This window comes from Bos javanicus, chromosome 20 (assembly GCF_032452875.1).
Source record: "Bos javanicus breed banteng chromosome 20, ARS-OSU_banteng_1.0, whole genome shotgun sequence".
In the NCBI taxonomy this organism is placed as follows: Eukaryota; Metazoa; Chordata; class Mammalia; order Artiodactyla; family Bovidae; genus Bos; species Bos javanicus.
This window is the reverse complement of record NC_083887.1, coordinates 62,178,981-62,205,462: the sequence shown is the minus strand read 5'-3', so window position 1 is coordinate 62,205,462 and position 26,482 is coordinate 62,178,981. Positions and strand designations below refer to the sequence as shown.

The window sequence follows — 26,482 nt, the reverse complement described above, 5'->3', positions numbered from 1 at the left end:
GTCCTTCAGGGTTTCATTGGACCCCAACTTGTCAGTTAGTCACAGGGTAATTGAAAAGCATTTTGAGGCATTTTGCAAAAGTGATTCAACAGCTGGGTCACTTTTCATCACATCTGAGGTCATCCTTTAGCTAAGGATATTTGAAGAAAAAAAAAAAAAAACCAGCTCAAATCTCAGCAAAATATTCCTCTTATCTTTATTTGGAAGTTGGAAAATAGAAACTGCAAAAAAGATGGGAATACGACAACCATGAATACTGATTTGGCACAGAATTGCAAATGCTACGTAAGTTCTTTATGAAAAATGTGTTTTAGCAAGAAATGAGGGTGGAGGGTAGGGATAACTTTGTTTCTGGCTGTTTCACTGAGTCATTATTTGACCTTGCGCAAGCTACTTCCACATTCTGTGATTATAGTGGAGGCAATAATACACCTCTCAGGCGGGGATTCAAATAGTTACTCAGTATTATGTCTTAGCATTTATCCCTTGTATAAAATGTCCTACAAGCGTATATGAATTGCTATAAGTACGAAAAACAAACATGACAAAGATATCAAGAATAAAGAGGCTTTCAGCAGGATAAAATCATCTCAAGGGAGTATGAAACCTGAAATAGAAGAACAACGTACTTTTGTTAGCTTTTTTTTTTCTTTTTAAAGAATCTAGCCAGGTTTCCAGATAGCTCAGTTGGTAAAGAATCCACTTGCAGTGCAGGAGACCCCGGTTCGATTCCTGGGTCTGGAAGCTCTGCTGGATAAGGGATAGGCTACCCACTCCAGTATTCTTGGACTTCTCTGGTGGCTCAGCTAGCAAAGACTCTGCCTGCAATGCAGGAGACCTGGGTTGGGAAGATCCCTTGGAGAAGGGAAAGGCTACCCACTCTAGTATTCTGGCCTGGAGAATTCCATGGACTGTATAGTCCATGGGGTTGCAAAGAGTCAGACACAACCCAGCAACTTTCACTTTCATCCAGGTTTAGTGGTACTAAGACATTATTTTACCCTTTTCTTCTTAGTTTGTGTGTGTGTGTGTGTGAAAGGCTGTGAGTATGTCACATTTAGAGAGCTTAAGTGACAGATGACCAGCCAAAGGACACTTAGGCTTCACTCCTTTCTCTTCAGGCCCAGAAGCCTCGACTCAGCTTTCCATGTGAAATCAGTCTGAGGAGGAGAACCTGTGAATGGCTGAGGTTTGAGTCTCAGCCTTCTCACACACGAAATGTGCAACATCAGAGAAACCACTCGCTGTGCGCCTCAGCGCCCTCACCTAAAGGTGGGGATCGTAACATGCCCCTCTAGAATGTTCACAGAAAGTATTATACACGTGACACCACATTGAAAGTTCTGGCTACACTTTAAAGGGCTAAGCATGAGTTTAGCCAAAGCACATTACTTGTTAGAGATTTTGGATCAACATCCAACTAGGCATTTATTTTAAAATACAAAACAGACAATGAAAGTTCTAGGACAGAAAGGAGATTCCTGCAGGTTTGTGAGTGGTTAGGAATAGTGATAAGGAATAGGTTTCAAGGGAGGGAGTGTGTGGAACAGAACCTTCCTGGTGACAGAAGGCAGCAGGAGGGCATTACCCCAGGAGAGAAACGTGGAGGGAACAGCAGCCCACGTGCCAGAGGCCTGGTTGGTCCGGCCTGACGTGAGGTGGGAGTAATGATGCACCAGAAGGTCCTGGTTTAAGTCCCACTGAAGAGACCGCTGGGCTCTTAACTCTGCCTCTGCATTCAGTCTCTTGCAATATGTCATGTAACCTCTGGGAAGGAGAAGGGAGGGCAACCCACTCCAGTATTCTTGCCTGGAGAATCCCATGGACAGAGGAGCCTGGTGGGCTGCAGTCCATGGGGTTGCAAAAGAATTGGACACAACTGAGCAACTAACACACACAACCTCTGGAAAACTTCCTTGTACACTTGAGAGAATAAGAGGGGGGAAAGAAAAGCAAATAACATTTCAGTAGTATTTAAAAACATTCGTTTTGACCTCACAAGTGCCGTGGATAGATAGAAAACCTCCATGGACCACACTTTGAGAACTGCTGTCCTAGATCATTCTTCAGACACTTGTTGATTTAACAATAAGAAAAATATTTATGTTTGGATTAAAATACAATCACCACACTGTAGTCAGTGGTAATGTCTACCCTACAACGGGCCAGGGTTACAATGGCTTGGGGGTGTTGCCCCGGGTTGGCCCAAGGCAGCAGGGGGACTCTCAGGGGCTCCCCTCTTTTAGGCTGACTCACTGGCCTTGGGCCAGCAATGTCAGCTGGGAGGGAAGTGTGAGGATGGCCTTCAGAGATGGGCTTCCCCACTCATGACAGCTGTTTCTGGATTCACACAACTCACCCGCTGTGCTGTTTGCCTTTGAAAAGGCAGTCTGAGCAGTCTCCAAGTTTTAATAGTGTCGCTGACATGATTTTTCAAAAGGGCTGCCTTGCACAGGCTTGAAAAATTGAGATGTAATTGACATACAGCATTGTGTAAGTTTAACACTTATGATGTGTTGATTTCATACATTTATATATCAAAGGATGATTACCACCTTAGCGTTAGCTAACACCTCTATAATGTCATATAATTATCATTTCTCTCTCTCTCTCTTTTTTTGTGGTAAGAGCAATTAAAATGTAGTCTTCTAGGAACTGTGATGTTTAGAATACAGATACTATAATCACTATCCTGTGTGTTAGATCTCCAAGACATTTTATCTACTAGTTCTGGGGGCTCAGATGGTAAAGAATCCACCTGCAGTGCAGGAGACCCTGGTTCGATCCCTGGGAATATCCCCTGGAGGATGGAATGGCTACCCACTCCAGTATTCTAGGCAGGAGAATTCTGTGGATGGAGGAGCCTGACGGGTTACAGTCCCTGGCGTCACAAAGATTCAGACATGACTGAGTGACTAACACTTTCACTTTTCAAATTTGTACGTTGAACAAGATTTCTCCCATTCCCCACTCCCCCCTACCCTCACCATTCTACTGTCTGTTTTTATGAGTTTAACTCCTTTAGATTCCACTTGTAAGTGATGTCATACAATATTTATCTTTCTCTGTTTGACTTATCTTACTTAGTATAATGCCCTTAAGGTCCTTCCCATTCACAATTCCAGCAAAACAATAAAATAGTTAGGAATATGACCAAGGAAATGAATATGAAAACCACAAGACTTTGATGGAAGAAATTGAAGAAAACACAAACAAATGAAAAGATATCCCTTGTTCATAGATTGGAAGGATCAATATTGTTAAAAATGTCCATAATACCCAAAGCCATCTTTGGATCAGTGCAATTCCTATCAGAATTCTAATGGCATTTTCCACAGAACTAGAAAAACCCATTTTTCACAGGCTTTTAAGTAAGGAATGGCAAAAACCTCAAACAGGATACTCTTGGCCACATTTTTCTCTTCCAAACTGCATAATGTGCCTTTTTCTCATTAGGCAATCTGAATGTCTTGACTGCTTTCAAGAAATACTTTCTATGAATATGTTTTGAAAAATGATGAAAACAATATACTTTGGAAAACCTAAATAGAAGTATTCTCTATGTCCAAAGGAGAAAGTGAATCACTACATATCAATAATCCTGGAGGCATTAGAGTCTATCATTTATTCTTTGTATGTTCCCTCAGGCTTCCAGGAAAAAAATAGATAAGGATTCTTGCTTACTATATCATCTTGTAAATTATCCTTCAATTTATGTTTGCTTGTTGTTTCATTGTTAAACAGAGGTTATGAGTTTTGGGATGGAAGGCCACATAAGTGAAGTTTCATTTTTATGTTGATGATGTTCACCTAGATCACCTCCCCAATAGAAAGGGTTTTATTTATTTATTTATTTATTTTTTGTATTTTTTTGTTACTGGCTTAAAAAAATTTTATTTATTTACTTTAATTGGAGGCTAATTACTTTACAATATTGTAGTGGTTTTTGCCATAGATTGACATGAATCAGCCATGGGTGTACATGTGTTCCCCATCCTGAACCCCCCCTCCCACCTCCCTCCTATCCCATCCCTCAAGGTCATCCCAGTGCACCAGCCCTGAGCACCCTGTCATACATGGAACCTGAACTGGTGATCTATTTCACATATGATAATATACATGTTTCAATGCTATTCTCTCAGATCATCCCACCCACGTCTTCTCCCACAGAGTCTAAAAGTCTGTTCATCTATGTCTCTTTTGCTGTCTCACATATAGGGTCATTGTTACCATCTTTCTAAATTCCATATATATGTGTATTGGTGTTTTTCTTTCTGACTTACTTCACTCTGTATAATAGGCTCCAGTTTCATCCGCCTCATTAGAACTGATTTAAATGCATTCTTTTTGATAGCTGAGTAATATTCCATTGTGTATACGTACCACAGCTTTCTTATCCATTCATCTGCCGATGGACATCTAGGTTGCTTCCATGTCCTGGCTATTGTAAACAGTACTGTGATGAACACTGGGGTACATGTGTCTCAGAAAGGGTTTTAAATATGGTTATTTTATGGATTTATAAGGATTCCCAGGTGGCCCAGTGGTAAAGAATTCACTTGCCAATACAGGAGACCCAAGAGGTGTGGGTTCACTCCTGGGTCAGGAAGATCCCTTGGAGTAGAAAATGGCAAACTTCTCCAGTATTATTGCCTGGAAAACTCTATGGGAAGAGGAGCCTCGTGGGTTATAATCCATGGAATCACAAAGAGTTGGACACAACTGAGTATGCACACATATTTTATAGATTTAGGTTAATTTGTTCATGAATTCAGCTCTTTATTAGGAATCAGTGTGAACATACACTAAATTTTTTATACCCTAATCTTGAATTTGCCTAATTTGATAATTTTTGAATTTGATAATTTTGCTAATTTTTGAATTTGATAATTTTTGATTTTGATAATTTTGCTAATTTTTGAATTTGATAATTTTGCTAAGTCGCTTCAGTCATGTCTGATTCTGTGTGACCCCATAGACGGCAGCCCACAAGGCTCCCCGGTCCCTAGGATTCTCTAGGTAAGAACACTGGAGTGGATTGCCATTTCCTTCTCCAGTGCATGAAAGTGAAGAGTGAAAGTGAAGTCACTCAGTCGTGTCTGACTCTTTGAGACCCCATGGACTGTAGCCTACCAGGCTCCTCCTTCCATGGGATTTTCCAGGCAAGAGTACTGGAGTGGGGTGCCATGGCCTTCTCCAAAAAAACTGATAATAGTCTATTAATAAGTGTATACCTGGCCTTGATTCTGGAAGATAACCTTTGAGCTCTTTCATTTGCAGTTTTCTTCTCTCTCACAGTTCTGGGGTTAGAAATAGAAAGTACTTTCTTCTACAAATTTAAAGCCTATTTTCCCTGCTGAAGTTACCTTGGTTTCTTTTTAAGCCATCTTTTTATCTCAGCCAAATAATTGATTAATTATTCCATGTAGGCTAAAGTATCTGTGTGTGATTTTTGTAGACCAGAGAAGTCTGTAAATGATGATTTTAGCCAGTATCCTAGCTCTTACCATGTTTGCAAGAAAAGTCAGCTCAACTGTTGCTCAATGTTTAAAAAAAGGTCCAAGCTTGGGAAATATGATTGCTATTAATTTAGATAAGAACATACCCTGAGCCGATCCTTCAGGTTTGGAGGGGCCCCCGGGGCACCATTCAGAGTTTTTCACTGACATAAATTAATAAACTGCCACTGACTATAGAAAAGATAAAAGAAAATATACAACTTTCAGTAGCGTGCTGGAAATTTACAATGTAACTGTTCATCTCCCTACCTGGTGGCTCAGACGGTAAAGCGTCTGCTTGCAATGCGGGAGACCTGGGTTCGATGCCTGGGTCAGGAAGATTCCCCTGGAGAAGGAAATGGCAACCCACTCCAGTACTCTTGCCTGGAAAATTCCATGGACAGAGGAGCCTGGTAGGTTACAGTCCACAGGATTGCAAAGAGTTGGACATGATTGAGCAACTTCACACAAAAAAAGAAAAACAAAGAACCATGGAACGTTTGGGTAAAGAAAAGTTACACTTAAGCTAATCCTTGCAGGGTCCACAGAAGAGCTAAAACGTGGTGTGATGTCACTCCAGCAAGATGGGAGAGTAATTACTGGGCCACACCTGGGCTGGATTTGGCTTATTCACTGCTCCCTTTTCACTTAAGGATGTTATTGTTCTTTCCTCTGCTCCCCTTCCCACCTTCTCTCCCCTCCCCTCCCCTCTCTTCTTCCTTTTTCGTCTCAGAAAGAGAAACCAACTCTGAATATTTACTGGAATCTTGTAGAATACTGGAAGAATTCGTGGAATTAAGGAGAGGGCTCCTGTAACTTCAGGAAGAAATGTGGACCAATACCTGAGCTTCTCTCTCTACAACACCATCAGAGGATAACTCCAGGCAAATGTTCATCTTTGTGTCTACTTGGCTAGGCCACAGCACCTAGGCATTCGGTCAAATAGCACTGTAAATGTTTCTCTGAAGACATGTAAAGAATGAGATTACCATTTAAATCAGTAGACTTTGAGTAAAGCAGCTTACCCTCCAACCAGCTGAAGGTCTTAATGGGGGGGGGAAAAAAGACCTCCCATAGGTAGTGTACTAGTCAGGGTTCTCCTGTTATCTGCTGCTTACTCATTGGGGAATATAATCTTTAACCCCATTCCTTGTATAACACCAAGTCAGAAATACGTGTAAGAGAATTGCATCAAGCCCTAAACCCACACCTAGTGAGGAATAGTGCTAGTGCATAAATCACGCCTACTGTTAGGAACTCAAGCTGCAAAAGCTCCCTGGCTTTGTATCAATTTAGCTCCCACCATAGATTATACATCTTATGTCAAATCTCTTGCTTGTTGGAAGATTCTCAGACTTCAGGGTCTAGTTTTTTCTCCTTCCATGCTTGCAGGTTGCAGGTAAATAAAAAGTATTGTCTCTAGTGGATCTGTGACATAAATAGAAGGTTTGCTCCCCTCAGCCACTCTCTTTTTGATACTACCCTGCTGGAGTTTCTGGTGCTAAAATCTGCCCCATCCCATGAGACACAGTGTTGGTTCCAGGCTCTCCATCAGCTGCCCACAGCGCTCTGCTTTTATCCTGGGCTCCTCCCTGGTGTTCTTCACAAGTTTTTCCAATGTCACTTACATGGCTGGAGAACTGAGTGGTCCTTGAGATTCCAGCAGGATCCTCAGCTACTGTAGCTGAGAAAGAGGAAGGAACCTTGTTCTTATCACCCACTCACAGGGGATGGTCCTGATACACATATACTGGCTCCAAGTCGCCCCCCCATGCCTGGCCCCCTGCCCCCGGAAGCCCTGTCCTTCCTACTGAGCCACAAGGGAAGAGGGCAAGGCATAACCTTTAAAAGAATGACATTACTGTTAGAGATGTGACATAAATTGGTTAGAACCAACTAGGTCCAAGACAGTGAAAGATTTGACTTCCAATAGCCTATATCCCTTGGACAAGGAGATCAAACCGGTCAATCCTAAAGGAAATTACCCTGAATATTCATTGGAGGGACTGATGCTGAAACTGAAGTTTCAATCCTTTAGACCTGATGTGAAGAACTGACTCATTAGAAAAGACCTTGATGCTGGTAAAGCCGGAGGGAAGGAGGAGAAGCAGGCAGCAGAGATCAGATGGTTAGATAGCATTACTGACTCAGTGAACAAGAATCTGAGCAAACTCTGGGAGATAGTGGAGGACAGAGTAGGCTGGCGTGCTACAGCCCATGGGGTCACAGAGTTGGACATGACTTAGCAACTGAAAAATAACAACAAACCCCTGTTATAAAATATTAGCATCTAATGACATGCCCGCCAGTTGACAGTTCCAAAGCCAACCATAAAAGGCCAAAGACTGGGTGGTGGTCCAATTCCTGGAAATCCCTGCCCTTGAAATAGTTGGACTAATCCTCCCATTCATTAGCTTATGAAATCACCCAGCCCATAAAAACTAGCCACGCAGTATTTCAGAGCCTCCTGCCTTCTGAAATGGCCCACACTCTGTCTGTGAATTGTGTTTTTCCCAGGATCACTCTTGCTCTTTTAAGGACCACATTCTGTTTATGGAATGTGTTTTCTCACTAAGTAAACCCATGTACTTTCCCTCTCACCAAATTCCTTCTGTGGTGAGACAAAAACAACAACAACAACAAAAAAACAAAAACAAAAACTGAGCTTCATTAAGTCCTGAGACCAGGTGTGTGATTTTAATTAAAAGATGGTGGATTTGAATCCCAGCCCATGGGTTCAGGCCCCTGTCTGGGTTTTGGCTGGGTTTGAGTCCTATCTGAGTTAAGCAGTTTCGCTACCATCCCAGGGTTATAAGGGCAGGAGGAGGGAACTACAGTCCCTTACCAGACTCTGAGGACAGACCTAGAAATCTCAAGACTAAAAAGGGGTTTCCTGATTTTATAGACTTTCTTTAATTCAGCAGACACCTTTGAGGACCTACTCCATGCCAAGCACTTTTCTAGAAATTGAAGATAAATTCTCAGCTTTTTGGGGGCTACTTGTGGCTCAGCTGGTAAAGAATCCATCTGCAGTGAGGGAGAGCTGGGTTTGATCCCTGGGTTGGGAAGATCCCTGGAGAAGGGAAAGGCTACCCACTCCAGTATTCTGGCCTGGAGAATTCCACGGACTGTATAGTCCATGGGGTCGCAAATAGTCAGACACGACTGAGCAACTTTCCTTTTCACTTTTCTCAGCTTTTTTAGAGCTTATATTCTGGATGACTGGAGGCTGAAAGGGTGCAAGGTGACCAGTGACAGAAGTCAGCTTCTGATATTCTCTAAACCAGCTGAACCCCGGCCAACTCCCCAGATCCTGAAGCTTTGAGATGTTAACATGCCGTGTTGTTTGTGCAGGTGTACTGAACAAAGAGTTCCTCCGGGACACATTTTAAAAGATAAAATCCAGGTGTGCTGGTGGTTGTGGTTCTCTGTTCGGGTCAAGCGAGACCCTTCAGGAAGAAACTGTGGGCGTGGAGGGATTTATGCCCTTCAGATGTGACTCAGACCCTGAGAGCCAGGGTAGGTCTGTTGGTGAGGGTCCTTCCTCCTCTGGGGCAGGGATGGGCACACTGCAGCTCATGAACCAAGTCCAACCTGCCTCTGGTTTTAATTAAAGTTTTATAGACACTCAGCCATGTGCATTCATCTGTGTATTGTCTATGGTTACTAGCCACATGCTGCAGTGCTGGAGTTGAGATATGGTAGATATGAAGCAGGCTGGAGAGCCTAAATTTTATTATTTGAGCCTTCATAGAAAGTTTACAGACTCCTTCAGAATAATGGGTCTGTGCATGAAAAATGTTGCCTGCCATCAGTAAACAAAGGAAGTTGCAGCCTTCAAGCCACTGCAGCTGCCCCCAGTGGTGAGCCCTGAGGGCACTCAGGATGGAGCCAAGCAGGCTGCCTCTGTGATTGCAGCCACCCCCAACTGTGCACCCTGAGGGCATCTGGGCGGGAAAGAAGAGGATTCTGGCCACAGATAGTTGAGGGCAGATCAAAGGAATGATTTCAGTGAGTCCAGACTCTTGCATCTTTCGATACACAGTTCAGCTCAGTTCAGTTCAGTCTCTCAGTCGTATCCAACTCTTTGCAACCCCATGAACTGCAGCACGCCAGGCCTCCCTGTCCATCACCAACTCCCAGAGTTTACCCAAACTTATGTCCATTGAGTTGGTGATGCCGCAATCCAACCATCTCATCCTCTGTTTTCCCCTTCTTCTCCTGCCCTCAATCTTTCCCAGCATCAGGGCCTTTTCAAATGAGTCAGCCCTTTGCATCAGGTGGCCAAAGTATTGGAGTTTCAGCTTCAACATCAGTTCTTCCAATGAACACCCAGGACTGATCTCCTTTAGGATGGACTGGTTGGATCTCTTTGCTGTCCTAGGGACTCTCAAGAGTCTTCTCCAACACCACAGTTCAAAAGCATCAATTCTTCAGTGCTCAGCTTTCTTTATAGTCCAACTCTCACATCAATACATGACCACTGGAAAAACCATAGCCTTGACTAGACAGACCTTTGTTGACAAAGTAATGTCTCTGCTTTTTAATATGCTGTCTAGGTTGGTCATAACTTTCCTTTCAAGGAGTAAGCATCTTTTAATTTCATGGCTGCAATCACCATCTGCAGTGATTTTGGAGCCTTCCAAAATAAAGTCTGATACTGTTTCCACTGTTTCCCCATGAAGTGATGGGACCGGATGCCATGATCTTAGTTTTCTGACAGAGAAATTCATTAATTCAAGTTAAATTCATTAACTTGAGATGTCTGGTTTCCTTTGTTTAACAGTAGCGTTTTGATATTCCGACTGCCTGGTCTCTGTTTGCAAATCTCCCTATATATCCTGGCTCCTGCCTTATCTTTGAGAACAATCCCTCAAAGCTGTCTGAGAGGTTGCTTCCCAGGCCTACGTCCTCAGTTGTGTCTGCCAAATAAAACACAATTCTCAGCTTTTAGGTTGTGGATCTTTTCAAGTCAACAAGTTGTGTCAGTTTGGGGGCTTTTCACTTTGCTTACCCCTGGTTTCTCCAGGTGACAGTCTTGCCTGCTCTTTTGTACTATTGAATTCTAGTATCTCGCTTACAAGCACTCGGACACCGCCAAAATCAGGGAATTTAACTCTGTGCAACAGGAGTTTCTTTCCCTTGGAAATCCATGTCCCCAGCTCCATGAAGTTTCTTGGGTTCTGTCCCAGCCCCTCAGTCTCACCCTTCATTAGCCCAGGTTCCCAGAGCTCTGCCTTCACATCCTTCCTGTTCAACCTCTTATCTGTATCATCCCCAATCACCACTTCAGTTAATGTCTCCACCATCAGCACAGTGAGTGGGGTTTTGACTAGTAGATAAATGGAAAGGAAATAAGGGAGCTTAAGGAAGAGAAGGGAGGTCTCCAAACATTCAGAGATGCAGAATGCTCATCTTCTAATTTTTAGCTTGTGCAATTCTTTTCAGTCGACAGTTCTCAAAGTGTGGTCCCTGGACCAGCAGCACCTGCGTCGCCTGAGACCTCGCAAAAATGGAAGCTCTCAACCCTAGAGCTACTCAGTCAGAAATTCTGGGGTGGGGCCCAGCAACCTGTATTTTAGCAAGCCTTCCAGTTAATTCCCACTCATGCTAAAGTTTGAGAACCATCAAACATTTGACTTTTTTTTTTTCTATAATTTTTCGGGACCTGCTAGGAAGTTGAAATTCCAAAGCAGTTTTTGAATTCCTGATATACCCTTATTTTTTCACGTGATTGTTAAGAAAGTGAATGCTGCATGTTGAGATGCATTGGCTGAGACATTTTAAGGGAGGCATCATATACAGTAATGTGGGCGTTACTGATTAAGAACTGTATTCACCACAGAAAGGATCATTAACTGATTTTATGACACGAGGGCTAATGTTTAGCTCACTGATTTATGAACATCACATCAGTCTCCCTTTTAAAAGTTAAATCTCTTCAGTTTTTGATCACAGTTGAGGAGAAGACATTGATTGATTATGTGTATTAGTGCTCCGTGACTACAAACAACTCCCCATATTATCCCAGGAGGTTGTGAATGAGTCTCATTACAGGTTCCCATGTAAAGGCAAAGAGTCAGACATGACTGAGCAACTGAATAAAAGCAACAATGTATAGGCACAAGAGGGTAAGGTTGATGCTGCCCCTGAGGCTGCTAACTTTTACCCACTATTACCCTCTTTTAAAGGAAAAATCCCCCTGCCTCTTGGCACTCTGAGTTTGAATGTTTGGGATTTCCAAAGTGTAGTCTAAATGAGGAAATGGAAGAGTGAGCACTGGAAGCCTTTAGTTCATTGTTTGGAATATTTTCCTGGTTATGTAGATGAATGATGAGTGAAAATTTTGCAAGAAGGAGGACCCCTTCCACGGTCCGAGAGTGGCTCTTATCTGTTGTTGTTTAGTTACTAAGTTGCGTCTAACTCTTTGCAAACCCTTGGACTGCAGCATGTCAGGCTTCCCTGTCCTTCACTATCATCTCCCTGAGTTTGCTCAAACTCATGCCCATTGAGTTGGTAATGCCTTCCAACCATCTCATTCTCTGTTTCCCCCTTCTCCTTCTGCCTTCAATCTTTTCAAGAACCAGGATCTTTTCCACTGAGTTGGCTCTTTGTATCAGGTGGAGAGTACTGGAGCTTCAGCTTCAGCAGCAGTTCTTCTCATGAGTATTCAGGGTTGATTTTCCTTTCCAGACCAGCATTTACTGGTCTGATCTCCTTGCAGTCCAAGGGACTCTCAAGAATCTTCTCCAGCACTGTGATTCAAAAGCATCAATTCTTCTGTGCTCAGTCTTCCTTATGGACCAACTCTCACATCTGTACGTGACTACTGAAAATACCATAGCTTTGAATACATGGACGTCAAGGGCCTTAGGAAGCATCATTACCAGCAAAGCTAGAGGAGGTGATGGAATTCCAGTAGAGCTATTTCAAATCCTAAAATATGATGCTGTGAAAGTGCTGTACTCAATATGCCAGCAATTTGGAAAACTCAGAAGTGGCTGGAAAAGGTCAGTTTTCATTTCAATCCCAAAGAAAGACAATGCCAAAGGATGTTCAAATGACCACACAATTGCACTCATCTCACACACCAGCAAAGTAATGCTGAAAATTCTCCAAGCCAGGCTTCAATAGTACATGAACCATGAACTTCTAGATGTTCAAGCTGGATTTAGAAATGGCAGAGGAACCAGAGATCAAATTGGCAACAACCATTGGATCATTAAAAAAGCAAGAGGGTTCCAGAAAAACATCTACTTCTGCTATATTGACTATGCCAAAGCCTTTGACAGTGTGGATCACAATAAACTGTGGAAAATTCTTCAAGGGGTGGGAATATCAGGCCATCTTACCTGCCTCCTGAGAAATCTGCATACAGGTTAAGAAGCAACAGTTAGAACTGGACATGGAACAACAGACTGGTTCCAAATTGGGAAAGGAGTGCATCAAGGCTGTATATTGTTACCCTTCTTATTTAACTTATATGCAGAGTACATCACGTGAAATGCCAGGCTGGATGAAGCACAAGTTGGAATCAAGATTTCTGGGAGAAATACCAATAACCTCAGATATTCAGATAACACAACCCTTATGGCAGGATGTGAAGAAGAACTAAAAAGCCTCTTGATGAAAGTGAAAGAGGAGAGTGAAAAAGTTGGCTTAAAACTCAACATTCAAAAAACAAAGATCATACCATCTGGTCCCATCACTTCATGGCAAATAGATGGGCAAACAATGGAAACAGTGACAGGCTTTATTTTCTTGGGCTCCAAAATCACTGCAGATGGTGACTACAGTCATGAAATTAAAAGACTTGCTCCTTGGAAGAAAAGCTATGACCAACCTAGACAGTATATTAAAAAACAGAGACATTACTTTGCCTATAAAGGTTCGTCTAGTGAAAGCTATGGTTTTTCCACTAGTCATGTATGGATGTGAGAGTTGGACCATAAAGCTGAGTGCCGAAGAATTGATGCTTTTGAACTGTGGTGTTGGAGAAGACTCTTGAGAGTCCCTTGGACAGCAAGGAGATCCAACTAGTCCATCCTAAAGAAAATCAGTCCTGAATATTCATTGGAAGCACTGATGCTGAAGCTGAAGCTCCATCATTTGACCATCTGGTGTGAAGAACTGACTCTTTGGAAAAGATCCTGATCCTGGGAAAGACTGAGGGCAGGAGGAGAAGGGGATGATAGAGGATGAGATGGTTGGGTGGCATCACCGACTCGATGGGCATGAGTTTGAGCAGACTCCAGGGAAGCCCAGCATGCTGCAGTCCATTGGGTGGCAAAAAATGGAATACAACTGGGAAACTGAACTGAACTGATATGGACCTTTGCCAACAAAATGATGTTTCTGGTTTTTAGTATGTCGTCTAGGTTTGTCATGGCTTTCCTTCCAAGGAGCAAGAGCTTGCAGGCAAATTCTTTACTGTCGGAGCCACTGTGGAAGTCAGCTCTTATCTAGTGCTCAAAAATGAATTTTCCGAGGAGATAACACATGCTGACAAAGCAAGAGACATCACTGAGGAGGAACACCAAAGTGGAGAGTAGTAGGGTTGGGGAACCCAGGAGGACTGGTCTGCCACATGGTTCACAGTCTCAGGCTTTACGGTAATTGTTTAGTTTCTGGGTTGTCTCTGACCAATCAGTCTGACTCAGGGTCCTTCCTGGTGGCACATGCATCACTCAGTCAAATGGATTCCTGTGAGAAGGATTCTGGAGGTTGGTAGGACATACAGACTGAAATCTCCTCTCTACTCTTGATCTTTCCCAAATTCTTCTAGTTGGTGGTAGCTTGTTAGCTCCATGTTCCTTACCAGGACATCCTGTCATAAGATAACTAATGTAAGTGGTTACTACTGTGCCTGGCCACGGTGGGCAGTTTGGGTCAGTGGTCCCCCTAACAGAAAGATTCCATCAAACTTCCTTGATCTTGTGATAATGGCCTGACTCCTGTTTCCAGGTGCTCAGACTCAAAGGAGCTCCATCAACCTTCTTCCTCTGTCTTCAGTCTCAGTTCACTTCAGTCGCTCAGTCGTGTCTGATTCTTTGTGACCCCACGAATCACAGCACGCCAGGCCTCCCTGTCCGTCACCATCTCCTGGAGTTCACTCAAACTCACATCCATCGAGTGGATGATGCCATCCAGCCATCTCATCCTCTGTAGTCCCCTTCTCCTCCTGCCCCCAATCCCTCCCAGCATCAGAGTCTTTTCCAATGAGTCAACTCTTGGCATGAGGTGGCCAAAGTACTGGAGTTTCAGCTTTAGGTTTAGTAAGTTCCATCATGTGCTTTGTCTTTCATCTGTATCCCCCAAACACATAGGATTTTCATGGACAGCAGGATGTTTTTCTGTTATATCATTAACTGAAATAAATACATAAATAGTACTCCTCTTCTGGTTGATTTGGTAGAAATTCATTATTAGAATGGCAAAGGGAAAGTATCAGGTAATTTCAGGTCTTCCCATGGTCACCCCATTGACTCAACTGTCACACGACTTGAAAAACAACAGGAGAATTCACCAGTTATGCGTCCTCTACTTGGACGGTGATTATCCTTACGGACTCAATATGATTTGCATCTGTTTGTGATGAAGGATTTTATACATGTGACCAAAATACCTTTGTTCAAAATAGGATCATACTAGCACTACTGTGCATTTACTGCTAATTTTTATTTTATTCCCAAATAGAATATATGCTATTCTCAACTGAAGGTTTGGCTGACTACACCTGTGAACAAAATTTTGCCTGATGCCTGTTGGGTAAGTAAAGTTTTATTGGAACACAGCTATGCCCACTCTTTTACATATTACTTAATGCTGATTTTGTGCTCTCATGGTAAGGTGGAATAGCTGGGACAGAGGTTATATAGCCTTTAAAGCCAAAAAAAGTTTACTGTCTGATTCTTTGCAGGAAGTTTGCCCACCCCTGTCAACTGCATCACTTAATGACACCAAGAGAGACAGCCTCAAGGGTTAGGCACAGACTGGCTTCTTTACGACGTGAAATCAGGTAAAGGCTGCTTCTTTCCTGTTTCAGCTCTGCCCATGTCACCAAAGTCTTGGCTCGCTGTAACCGATGCTGAATAGAAATACAGAGACAGAGTTTGGAGGGAATGAAAGATGGCTTTATTCCTCTGCCAGTCATGGGGGGAAGACACGGCAGGCTACATCTCAAGAACTGTGCCCCACCCCCAACATGGGCAGTCGGGGGGATCACAAAGGTGGAGCTCGCAGTCCGGGGTATATGGTAAGAACAAAGCAGTGAGAGTCTTGCTTGCTTCTTTTTCTTGCCTTTTTTCAAAACAGAGCTGCTGTCAGGTACCCAGTAATCAGGTCTGTTTGTCTCCGGTTTATCAGCCTGAGACCTTTTTTCTTAAATGTAAAAAGCTACAAGGGGTGGTCTGTTACAAGCGAGCACAGATTCTCTTCCTATATAGGTCATTACAGAATATTGAGTAGATTTCCCAAGTGCTATACAGTAGGTTCTTGTTAGTTATCTATTTTACATATAGTAGTGTGTGTATGTTAATCCCCAGCTTCTAATTTACCCCTCCCTCCCATGTTTCCTCTTTGGTAACCATGTTTGTTTTAAAAATCTGTGAGCCTATTTCTGTTTTGTAAATAAATTCATTTGTATCATTAAAAAATTAGATTCCACATATGGGGATATCATATGATATTATCTTTTTGCATCTTTTTTCTTAAATGTAAAAAGCTGCAAGGGATAGGGCTTCCCTGGTGGCTCAGAGGTTAAAGCATCTGCCTGGAATGCAGGAGACCTGGGTTCGATCCCTGGGTCGGGAAGATCCACTGGAGAAGGAAATGGCAACCCACTCGAGTACTCTTGCCTAGATAATCCCAAGGAGGGAGGAGCCTGGTAGGCTACAGTCCATGGGGTCGTAAAGAGTTGGACATGACTGAGTGACTTCACTTTCACTTATCTTTCTCTGTCGGACTTACTTCACTTAGTATGATCATCTCTAGATCCATCCATGTTGCTGCAAATAGCATTATTTTGTGCTTTTTTTTATGGCTAATATTCTATTATATATATGTACCACATCTTCTTTATCCAGTCATCTGTTAATAAGTAGCTACATTTTGGGGACAATTTGTTATGCAGCTATAGATAACCATTACACAGGAGAAAAAAAAAAAAAAAGACAACCCAGAGCTGAATGAGGGGAATGGTATAGCTTTCAGCTTGATAGAACTTGTTCAGTCTGCTTTAGTTAAGTTAAATGCAATTGGAGAATATTATGCAGCTATTAATAAATTATCCCCCTTTAGAAGCAGACTGTTAATTTGACATGAGTTCAGACATCCCCACCTATTTTTAAACACATGCTGGGGCTCGCTGTCCTCTCATAGGTTTGCATAGTGTGCTGGGTCTTCAGCTATCTTTATGCATAGACGTAATATCTAAGCTCCTGTGGAAAAATGGCCTTATACATATGAACTGGCTAATATTTATACAAAAGAAAATGCCAGAAAAATGCTTACTTTGTATTGAGCTGCTGCTATTTCTTTCTTTGAAAATGAAACTATGGCACATCACAGATACAGGTGTGGACTTTGCAAACATTCCCGCTTTGACCCATGCTCACTTGGTGGAACAGCTGTCGTGCTCAGCAGCTTCTAGCACCTGCGCTCTGCAGAGGAGCCGTGCGCAGCGGGCACTGGGCAGCTGCAGCTGCCCCAGCATCACCCCAGCTGGATCCGCTCACCCCGCTGCCCCTCAGACCCCTGGCAGCTGCCTGAGTGGCTGTCAGCCAGAGCTGTGCTGGCAGCGGGAGCAGGACTCAGCTGCCAAGGCTGCTTGGCCCAAGATAAGCTGCTTCTGGAAAAGACAAATCAACTCAACTTGTATGCTCTGCTCTTCTTCGGTCATTCTCATCTGCAGAATCTTGAAGCTATTTTCTGAACATGGGTATATGCTTAGAAAGCACACAGCCCTGGACATGTGGACACACACTCAGACACACATGTGTGTGCAGACACCTTCGTTCTCATGTTTGCTTCATGTGGATGGTTAACAGAGCTGAAGAGTCCTCTGGAGCTTGTCCATCCAGTGCCTTTAAACCGACCATCCCTTGCTGTACCTTGGGGGTGATTTTTAAATGCAGATTTGGAGTCCCGTCCTGACCTAGTTGGATCAGTTGCTGGTGTTGGCGCCCAGGAGTCTGTATTTACGACGGATGGTAGTTTGCCCATAGCCATCTCCACCCACCAAGTCACCCTATATGTTTGGTGAGTGGTGACCTGTTTTAGTTTATTTATGCTGCTGTTAACAGGCTTCCCAGGTAGAGGAATGGTAAAGAATCCACCTGCCAATGCAGGAGAAACAGGAGACGTGGGTTTGATCCCCAGGTTAGGAAGATTCCCCTGGGGGAGGAAACAACAACCCACTTCACTATTCTTTCCTGGGAAATCCCATGCACAGAACAGTCAGGCGGGCCACAGTCCATGGGGTTGCAAAGAATCAGACATGACTGAGCAAACACGCCGTAACAACGTACCATATAGACTCACGGGCTTGAACCAGAGGTGTTTACTGTCGTGTAGCTCGGAAGGCCAGCAGTCCAGACTCGAGATGCCTGCAGGCTGGTTCCTTCTGAGGCTGGGAAGGAGGACCTGATTTCAGGAGTCTCTCCTCAGCTTGTAGACAGCCGTCTTCTCTGTGTCTCTCAACAGGGTCTTGCCCCGTGTGTGTCCAAATGTCCCCTTTTTATAGGGACACCCATCTTATTGGATTGGGACCCACACTAATGACCTCATTTTAATTTGATTTCAGCCTTTAAGACCCTCTCTCCACATACAGTCATGGTCTGAGGTACTGGGGTCAGGACTCTAACGTGTCTTTTTGGGGAATACAATTCAACCCATTGAATACTTTGAATGGTAACAGATCCAACTTTGACTTTTTTCCAAACTTTGGAGTTTTACCCTTCACTTCCTCCAGAAGCTCCCTGCTTCAACAGTCAATAATGAGGTGTTGAGAAACCATGGGTTGCTGGGTGGTGATAGCCCATAATAGTATGTCCTGAATTTTCCACAATAATAACATGATCATGGCTATGTTTATGGGCACTTACTATCTGTGCAAAGTGTCTTACATGCATTATTCAATTTTAACTTTCACAGCAAACTTTGAAGAAATTGCTGTCATGTCTCCTAATTTAGAGATAATAAGCCTGAGGCATAAGGAAATTGGGTAATTTGGCCAAGACCTCAGAATTAAGGCTTCCCTTGTGGCTTAACTGGTAAAGAATCCGCCTGCAATGCGGGAGACCTGGGTTTGATCCCTGGGCTGGGAAGATCCCCTGGAGAAGGGAAAGGCTACCCACTCCAGTATTCTGGCCTGGAGAATTCAGTGGACTGTATAGTCCATGGGGTTGCAAAGAGTTGGACATGACTGAGCGACTTTTCACTTTCAGAAGTAGTAGATGCAGGTTAGGGCCCCAGTCCAGGTCAGAACAATTCTAGAAGCCATCCTTTTCTCTATTGTACATTAATTGTTATAAAGTTTTCAGTTCAGTTCAGTTCAGTCGCTCAGTCATGTCCGACTCTTTGAGACCCATGGACCACAGCACACCAGGCTTCCCTGTCTTTCACCAGCTCCTGGAGCTTGCTCAAACTCATGTCCATTGAGTCGGTAATGCCATACAACCATCTCATCCTCTGTTGTCCCCTTCTCCTCCTGCCTTCAATCTTTTTCAGCATTAGGGTCTTTTCTAATGAGTCAGTTCTTTGCATCAGGTACCCAAAATATTGGAGTTCCAGCATCAGCATCAGTCTTTCCAATGAATATTTAGGACTGATCTCCTTTAGGATAGACTGGTTGGATCTCCTTGCAGTCCAAGGGACTCTCAAGAGTCTTCTCCAACACCACAGTTCAAAAGCATAAATTGTTTGGTGCTCAGCTTTCGTTATGTTTTAATTGTTACCAAAGCCTCTTTGCATTTAGCTGGTCTTTCTTCCCTATCTCATTGGTCTAACTTTTTTGTTCCCCTTCTGTAGCCTGAGTGACTACATTCTTTCCTCGTTGTCAGATGCTTCCATAAGCTTTCTAGGCCCTTTTGAGCCCTTAGTTTTCCAGGGTCCACACCCCTGTTCTTTCCTTGGGTGCATGCCCAGCATCCTCTGACCACAGTCCACCTCTTGGACCCTCCAGTTGGCTGATATGCATCTTAACGTGTTGTCCCGGTGTAGACTGGAGCTAGGTTTACACACAGTCTTGCTATAAATGAGCTGGCTTATTATGCTCAGAGTAAAGAAACATCTCCCAGTCAAGTGTGCTTGTTGTCGCATCAAGACAGACCACACAGCTTCTGTTCCTTCCACGTAAGTACATCAGAATATGGGCTAAGCATACATTGTGGGCCAGGACTCTATGTATACATCACCCTAAGCAATGCATTCCCACTGTGTTGACCAGGGCAAAGTTACAAACCAAGGAAAGTGAGCCTCAGTATTCCGGGGACAAGACCCTACTGTTGGTACCATTTCTGGGGTTTCCAGCTCACTGTACAGTGCCAACCACAAACTCCCCTCTTAAGCGGGTTTATCATGGTTGGAATTATTTGGAATTATCCAGGGCTTATTCCAGCCTCTGGAACTGGGAAGGACTCTCCTTCTCTCCATCTTACACTCTTTGGTTTATACAGTTGCCCTTTAGGTAACCTTAGAATTCTAGAGATGGTCATTGTCCCACATCCATGGTTTTGTACTTGGCCTGCTGCGTATGGAGGAGATTGACATCACCAACTTGTGCAGGGCTGTTCAGTGTGGTTGATTTCAGTGTCTATTATGGGACAAGAACCCAGCTGCTAGCCTCCTTCCCCTCCCTCCCAAACAGTGATGAGCTCTGGCTCCAGGTGTTCTAGATTCTGGGGTCCCTGCAGTTGAACAAGACACATAGGGTTCCTGCTCTCAGGGGCGTTCTAATGGTGGATTGACAGGTGACAAACAAGTAAGCCCATGAAGTGTGCTCTGGTTGTGTTAACTGCAATGATGGAAATAAAACAGGATAACAAAGGGTGTATGTGTGTGTGTGTGTGTGTGAGCCTTCTTCTACCAAGTCTGTCCAGTGCTCAACTTTCTAGCTTCTAATTTTTGCTTTCTTAGCACACCTACAGTCTCTTGATACATCCTGTGTCAGTACCAGCTCACCTGTCTCAGCCCCCTTAGTTTGTCAGGTGAAGTTCTGCAAAGTGACTTTTGAATTTACCCCAATAGTGGAGTTAAATTAAATATGCAATCAACCAGCTTAAAACTACAAGTGGTTCCTGCCAATGTTTTCAGTCAGCCCGGCACGATTCTGGACTTCAGATATGATATGAACTCCTCGACACCACCTCTATTTTGTGAGAGTCGGTGGAAGCAGAGCAGAGCCCTGGAGAAATTGCAGAGTCCAGCAAGATGGTCTTTGTTTCCTGTTCCTCTGCCCTTTCAACTCCTTGACAATGCCCCTGTCCACCTCTCAGCCCTCGTCATCCTGGATCCTCTCCACTAATCAAAACAAGAAAAAAGAGGCTATCATTTATTTATGATTAGGAGGAAAATCAGGGTCACGGTTACCAGGCCTGGGACCCTCTTTTCAGGAATAACGGTGCATTTTTCAATAACCTCCACAGTTCTCATTCTTGAGGACCTCCAGCTTTGCCAAGCAAGTTCTAGGTCAGGGACCCTGGCAGGTCATCACACAAGGAAAGAGGAGCTATGAGGCCAGTGCTGGCCCCGCCTACATCAGTAAGGCCCAGACAAGGCAACCAGGGATGAGATCCATATCAGAACAAATACTGCCTTCCATGGAGGGCAAAGGCCCTCAAGTCCGGGGATGGAGAGAAGGCTCTTTCAGGCCTTTTCCCTGAGGTTCGACAGGACAGAGCTGATGGTCATATTGAGTGTCCTAGAGCCCCTACTTGGGCTATAACTCAGGGAAAATGATCTCAGGCTGCTTTTTAAAATTAACATTTTAGGAACCACTCTCTCTTGTGGAGTGGGAGGGCCTACCCTCTTTAAACGACATCTCAGACACAAGCCACCTAAGCTGCCTGTCTGCTGGGCACTGGGAGTGGGGTGGGGAGTCTGGGTGCTATCCTGAGCCCAGCCTCTGGGTCCCTGGGAGACCCCGCTCTGGGTTGGAGCAGTTCCCAGGGCAACCTCCCAGCCTGCTTCTGAGTGGTCTCTGGATTGGGTCAGGTCATCTCGGTTACTTCTGGGCTACTGACGGGGTAATCCAAGCAGGGGCTGGGGCATCCGGGCTCCCCCGGCTGCAGCCCCAGGCCCGAGTCCAGTCCAACTTCCTTGGAGTTCTACCCTGTGGGGTGACTACCCCTTTTCCTGGCTCTTCCCCACTGGCTCCCTCCCTTTGCTGCCTTCACAGAGTGTGTGGCTCCCTCTCCCCTCATTCCTCCCCTTCCTTTAGCCTCTGTTCTTTCCTCCTCCTGTGCAAAGATTTTCAGCTCCACAGAGCTCATTTCCTGAGTATCATCTGTCCATCTTTGCACTAAGTCTCTGCCTCTAGGCAGAGGCACCGGAAGCTTGGGCCAAAACTGGAAGCCGGAAGTGAGAAGTGAGAAGCCAGAAGCAGCAAGTGGGAAGTGAGAAGCAGGAAGCAGTTGTTTCTGCTGCTTCCAGATTCCTTCCTTTGGGGCCCAAGAAACTTCATCCTGGTCAAGACCAGTGAGATTAGGGATGCAGAGAATCCTGCCCTTGGGGCTAAACTGTAGAAAATATTCAGGAAGATGGTTAACCAGGATGCTGATTTCAGCGACAAAGCAAGGTGAGATAAGGAAAATTATCAGGGAGCTACTGCAGAAATGATTTTAATAACTATCATATGAATGAGTGACATGATCCACGGCTACTTGTCACGAGGTGGATAAACACTTATGCATATCAAAAAATGTCAACCTGACTTTGAGGCAAGTTTACATTAATTGTAGAGGCAAATCCAGCTGATATACGTCCCACCTTCCTGGTGAATTGCTCAGGTAGCATGGTCTAAAAAACAACTAGAGACACTGGCCTGTAATGAACACGGTGTGGACATCTCACTGTGAACATTTTATCACATATGCTACTTCAGTTCAGTTCAGTTCAGTCACTCAGTCGTGTCCGACTCTTTGCGACCCCATGAATCGCAACACACCAGGCCTCCCTGTCCATCACCAACTCCCGGAGTTCACTCAAACCCACGTCCATCAAGTCGGTGATGCCATCCAGCCATCTCATCCTCTGTCATCCCCTTCTCCTCCTGCCCTCAATCCCTCCCAGCATCAGAGTCTTTTCCAATGAGTCAGTTTTTCGCATGAGGTGGCCAAAGTACTGGAGTTTCAGCTATAGCATCATTCCTTCCAAAAAACACCCAGGGCTGATCTCCTTCAGAATGGACTGGTTGGATCTCCTTGCAGTCCAAGGGACTATCAAGAGTCTTCTCCAACACCACAGTTCAAAAGCATCAATTCTTTGGCGTTCAGCTTTCTTCACAGTCCAACTCTCACATCCATACATGACCACTGGAAAACCCATATCCTTGACTAGATGGACCTTTGTTGGCAATGTAATGTCTCTGCTTTTGAATATGCTATCTAGGTTGGTCATAACTTTCCTTCCAAGGAGTATTTGGGTTTCCTTCTTTTCAGAGTTGACATGTCATGTAAAAATTGAGTGCAAATAAAACTGTCCTGTCATGTAGTATTTCAAATGCTCTCTAAGATCTGTTTCTAAAGCATGCACTCTCAAGGGGAGTAATTCTGCACTCAAAGGGTGGTGAAAAATCCTTTTTCAGTGCATAATTTGTATAGCTTTTTATGAACAAAGCACAGATATATAATACATAAATAGATATACAGTATGTCTTTAGTCTTAATATTCCACTGGGAAGTGATTAGGACAAAAATATCTAAAAAGAATCTTTGAGGGGTAGAGGTGATAAAAATTGAGTTGAGAAACATTACTTTAAATGGATGATACTTTTGTGAAGGTCTCTATTTTAAAGTATGATCTCCTAGTTAATTTTTAAATTAGAGATCCAGATTTTCAGATCTTGAGCTGCTTAAGACAAGACAGATCTATAGCAAGTCACTTACTGCTAGAAGGCAACATCCATCCCTCTTTCCCACAGCATGGAGGCCCCCAGGAGAGTCTTCCAGCCGGGAAGTCTGTGCCATGCTGTTTTAAAATAATAAGGCTGCTTATTGTCCACAGCCCGTGAAAGCAGTCTCATTATTGTTTTATGGTCAGATCTCTTTGGTAATAATAGTACTGATAATTACAACACTGTGTTTCATCAAACCAAGACTCAATTGATTGTAAGATGTGCAGTTAAAGTTTGACACGGTGCCAGGATGCTGCAGACTGTCATATGCATGGAAGAAATGGTAAAATGTGGGAGAACTGGAGCAATGAAATGTAGAACCAATAGCTGACAACTGGTGAGCCTTCACCACGTGCCTGGTGTATCTCAATGAATAATTTCAACAGTAATGCTGATTACGTATGATGATACTTATTACTACCTCTATTTTTCAGATGAGGATAACTGAGGTTCAGAGAGGTTAAGTAACTTGCCAAGGATTGTACAACTTCAAAATGGTGGAAGAAGGAATCAACTAGAGGACTCCAGGACCCTCATGCCTTGACTTTTGAGGAACACAAGGCTGCATCTTTTCTTGTTCTATCCCCCATTACCTGGAAAAGCAGGTTCACCTCCATTCATTCAATGTCCAAGTTTCTGGAAAAATGTACAAGATAGGATTCTTGTAACTTTCAAATTCAAGAGGTGGAAGTTATTTTATAAAGAAAGGTTTTGAAAAGAACGCTTTGATAAGGCAGCATCTGCATGCCCTCCTGACCCAATTTAGCTTGAACTTGGGGTTGGTCCTGACTCCTACCTCCCACAGTGGGATTGTGGCTGGACATTCACCTTTTTGTGTCTATCAGTCCTAAAGTTTGAGTCTCATAAATCTAGGCTCTGATAGCCCAACAGTGTCACTAATGAGCTCCTGGAGGATGAGACATTAAACCCACATTTCCAATAGGTTTACAGTCTTCTGCTTTGGGTTACTGTCTGGGGGTGGTGTTCTGTTTCTATCTCTTCTTTGCCTTCATTCAGATTGCTGTTCTGTAAAGGATCCTGACTGTCCAGAGTATATTTAGCTCATTTGGCAGGGACACTTTCTTAACAGTATAGAGATAACCAATTGTATAGTTTATATTGGAATTGAGGATTTTGCCTCCCTCAAGAATATTATAATCTTAACTACTGTTTGAGGCTCCATTGCTTTTAGATAAATACAAAAATGTGTTTTCGCTTCCCCTATTCTAGTGAGCGGTTTTTCAAATGGACTGTAACCGAGGCTTTCTCTGTTTGCATTGAGAGTCATCTCAGGTTTATTTAAAAAACCTAATAAAAATGTGAGCTGCACACAACTAGGCCAAAGCAGAGGAATGAAAAGAAATTGTTTGGTGAGGATTTTGCAGAACAATGGGACGAGGCTGTTGCTCACAGAAGGACTTAGTTTTTTTCTCAGGAGGGGGAAGTTTACATCTGCCCACCCCAGCTAGTCACTCCAGAAGGTTCACACGACCCTTCACCCTTCATACAAAGCGATCCCACACATCTGAGGCAGAGACTCCTTCCATGTGACCTCAGTTAGATTGAGGTGCCTTTCTAGTAAGTTCTTTTCTGGCTTTGTGCATTATAAAGCCTTTTGAAGTTATTTTAAACCAAAACAAACAAAAATTTCAAGAGATGATGTCTCCCTGAGCTTACGCTTACCTGGTGATGTTTATCCTGCCAATTTCTAGACTGAAAAGCATCCCACCTATGTTAACTGTTGTTGTTCAGTCTCTAAGTCACAGCTGACTCTTTGTAACTCCACGGATGGCAGCACGTCAGGCTTCCCTGTCCTTCACTATCTCCTGGCGTTTTCTCAAACTCATGTCCACTGAGTCAGTGTTAATTATGTATTTTGGCAAAAGTCAAAAGGACTGTTTTTCCCCCTAAGATTTATCCCTGGTTTTTGTTTACTTCAATAAATATTGTCAGTTGAATAAACAAACTTTGGCCAGCAGCTGGGCTGGTGTTTGGTTCCGTTTCTTGCGAGGGTTGAGTACTGTGGTCTTTTAACTTTTATTCACATCACCCGTGATTCCCTGGTACCCGAGCAGAAGGGATGCTCACCACAGTTGGTCCGAGGAGTCTCTTCCTGACCACACTTTCAGTGACATGTCATGGCCTGAAACTAGCCTCAAGAGAGCATTTACACCCCAGAAATTGGCAAGCCCTACAAATCATGGCGGGCTTCCCTAGTGGCTCAGTGGTAAAGAATTCACCTGCCAAGCAGGAGACCTGGGTTTAATCCCTGGGCCAGGAAGATCCCCTGGAGAAGGGAATGGCAACCCACTCCAGTATTCTTGCCTGGAAAATCCCATGGACAGAGGAGCCTGGTGGGTTACAGTCCCTGGGGTTGCAAAGAGTCAGATATGACTTAGCAACTAAACAACAACAGTAACAAATCATGGCCCACCCACCGCTCCCTATGCTATGCTATGCTATGCTAAGTCGCTTCAGTCGTGTCCAACTCTGTGCGACCCCATAGACAGCAGCCCACCAGGCTCCATTGTCCCTGGGATTCTCCAGGCAAGAATACTGGAGTGGGTTGCCATTTCCTTCTCCAGTGCATGAAAAGAGAAAAGTGAAAGTGAAGTTGCTCAGTCGTGTCCGACTCTTAGTGACCCCATGGACTGCAGCCTACCAGGCTCCTCCGTCCATGGGATTTTCCAGGCAAGAGTACTGGAGTGGGGTGCCATTAAGTCTGTTAAATATTTACAGCTGCCCAGTGCCTGCGGCTGTCACATCTCAGTGACTCAAGCCCCAGAAGACATGTTACAAGCGCTGGACAAAGAGTGATCATCCAGGGACGTGGTCTGGGGCTTCACCAACAGAGGAGAATGCTGGATGGTCC

General features: G+C 43.9%; 1 long non-coding RNA gene across 5 annotated transcripts in view; it reads left to right on the top strand.

Annotated features, from left to right (window-relative positions):
* Positions 1 to 25,857, top strand: part of LOC133233751 (uncharacterized) — a 33,964-nt gene extending 8,107 nt beyond the window's left edge. For 2 of the 5 annotated variants that reach the window (XR_009731828.1, XR_009731831.1), the window contains exons 3-4: positions 1,122 to 1,272; positions 6,232 to 8,641. This is a non-coding gene — a long non-coding RNA (uncharacterized LOC133233751). Of the gene's footprint in view, positions 1 to 1,121; positions 1,273 to 6,231; positions 8,642 to 13,757; positions 14,111 to 15,194; positions 15,267 to 15,417; positions 15,517 to 24,044 lie in introns of those variants that run through there. The other 3 variants (XR_009731830.1, XR_009731827.1, XR_009731829.1) reach the window with 3 other exon arrangements.
* Positions 25,858 to 26,482: the final 625 nt, after the last annotated feature.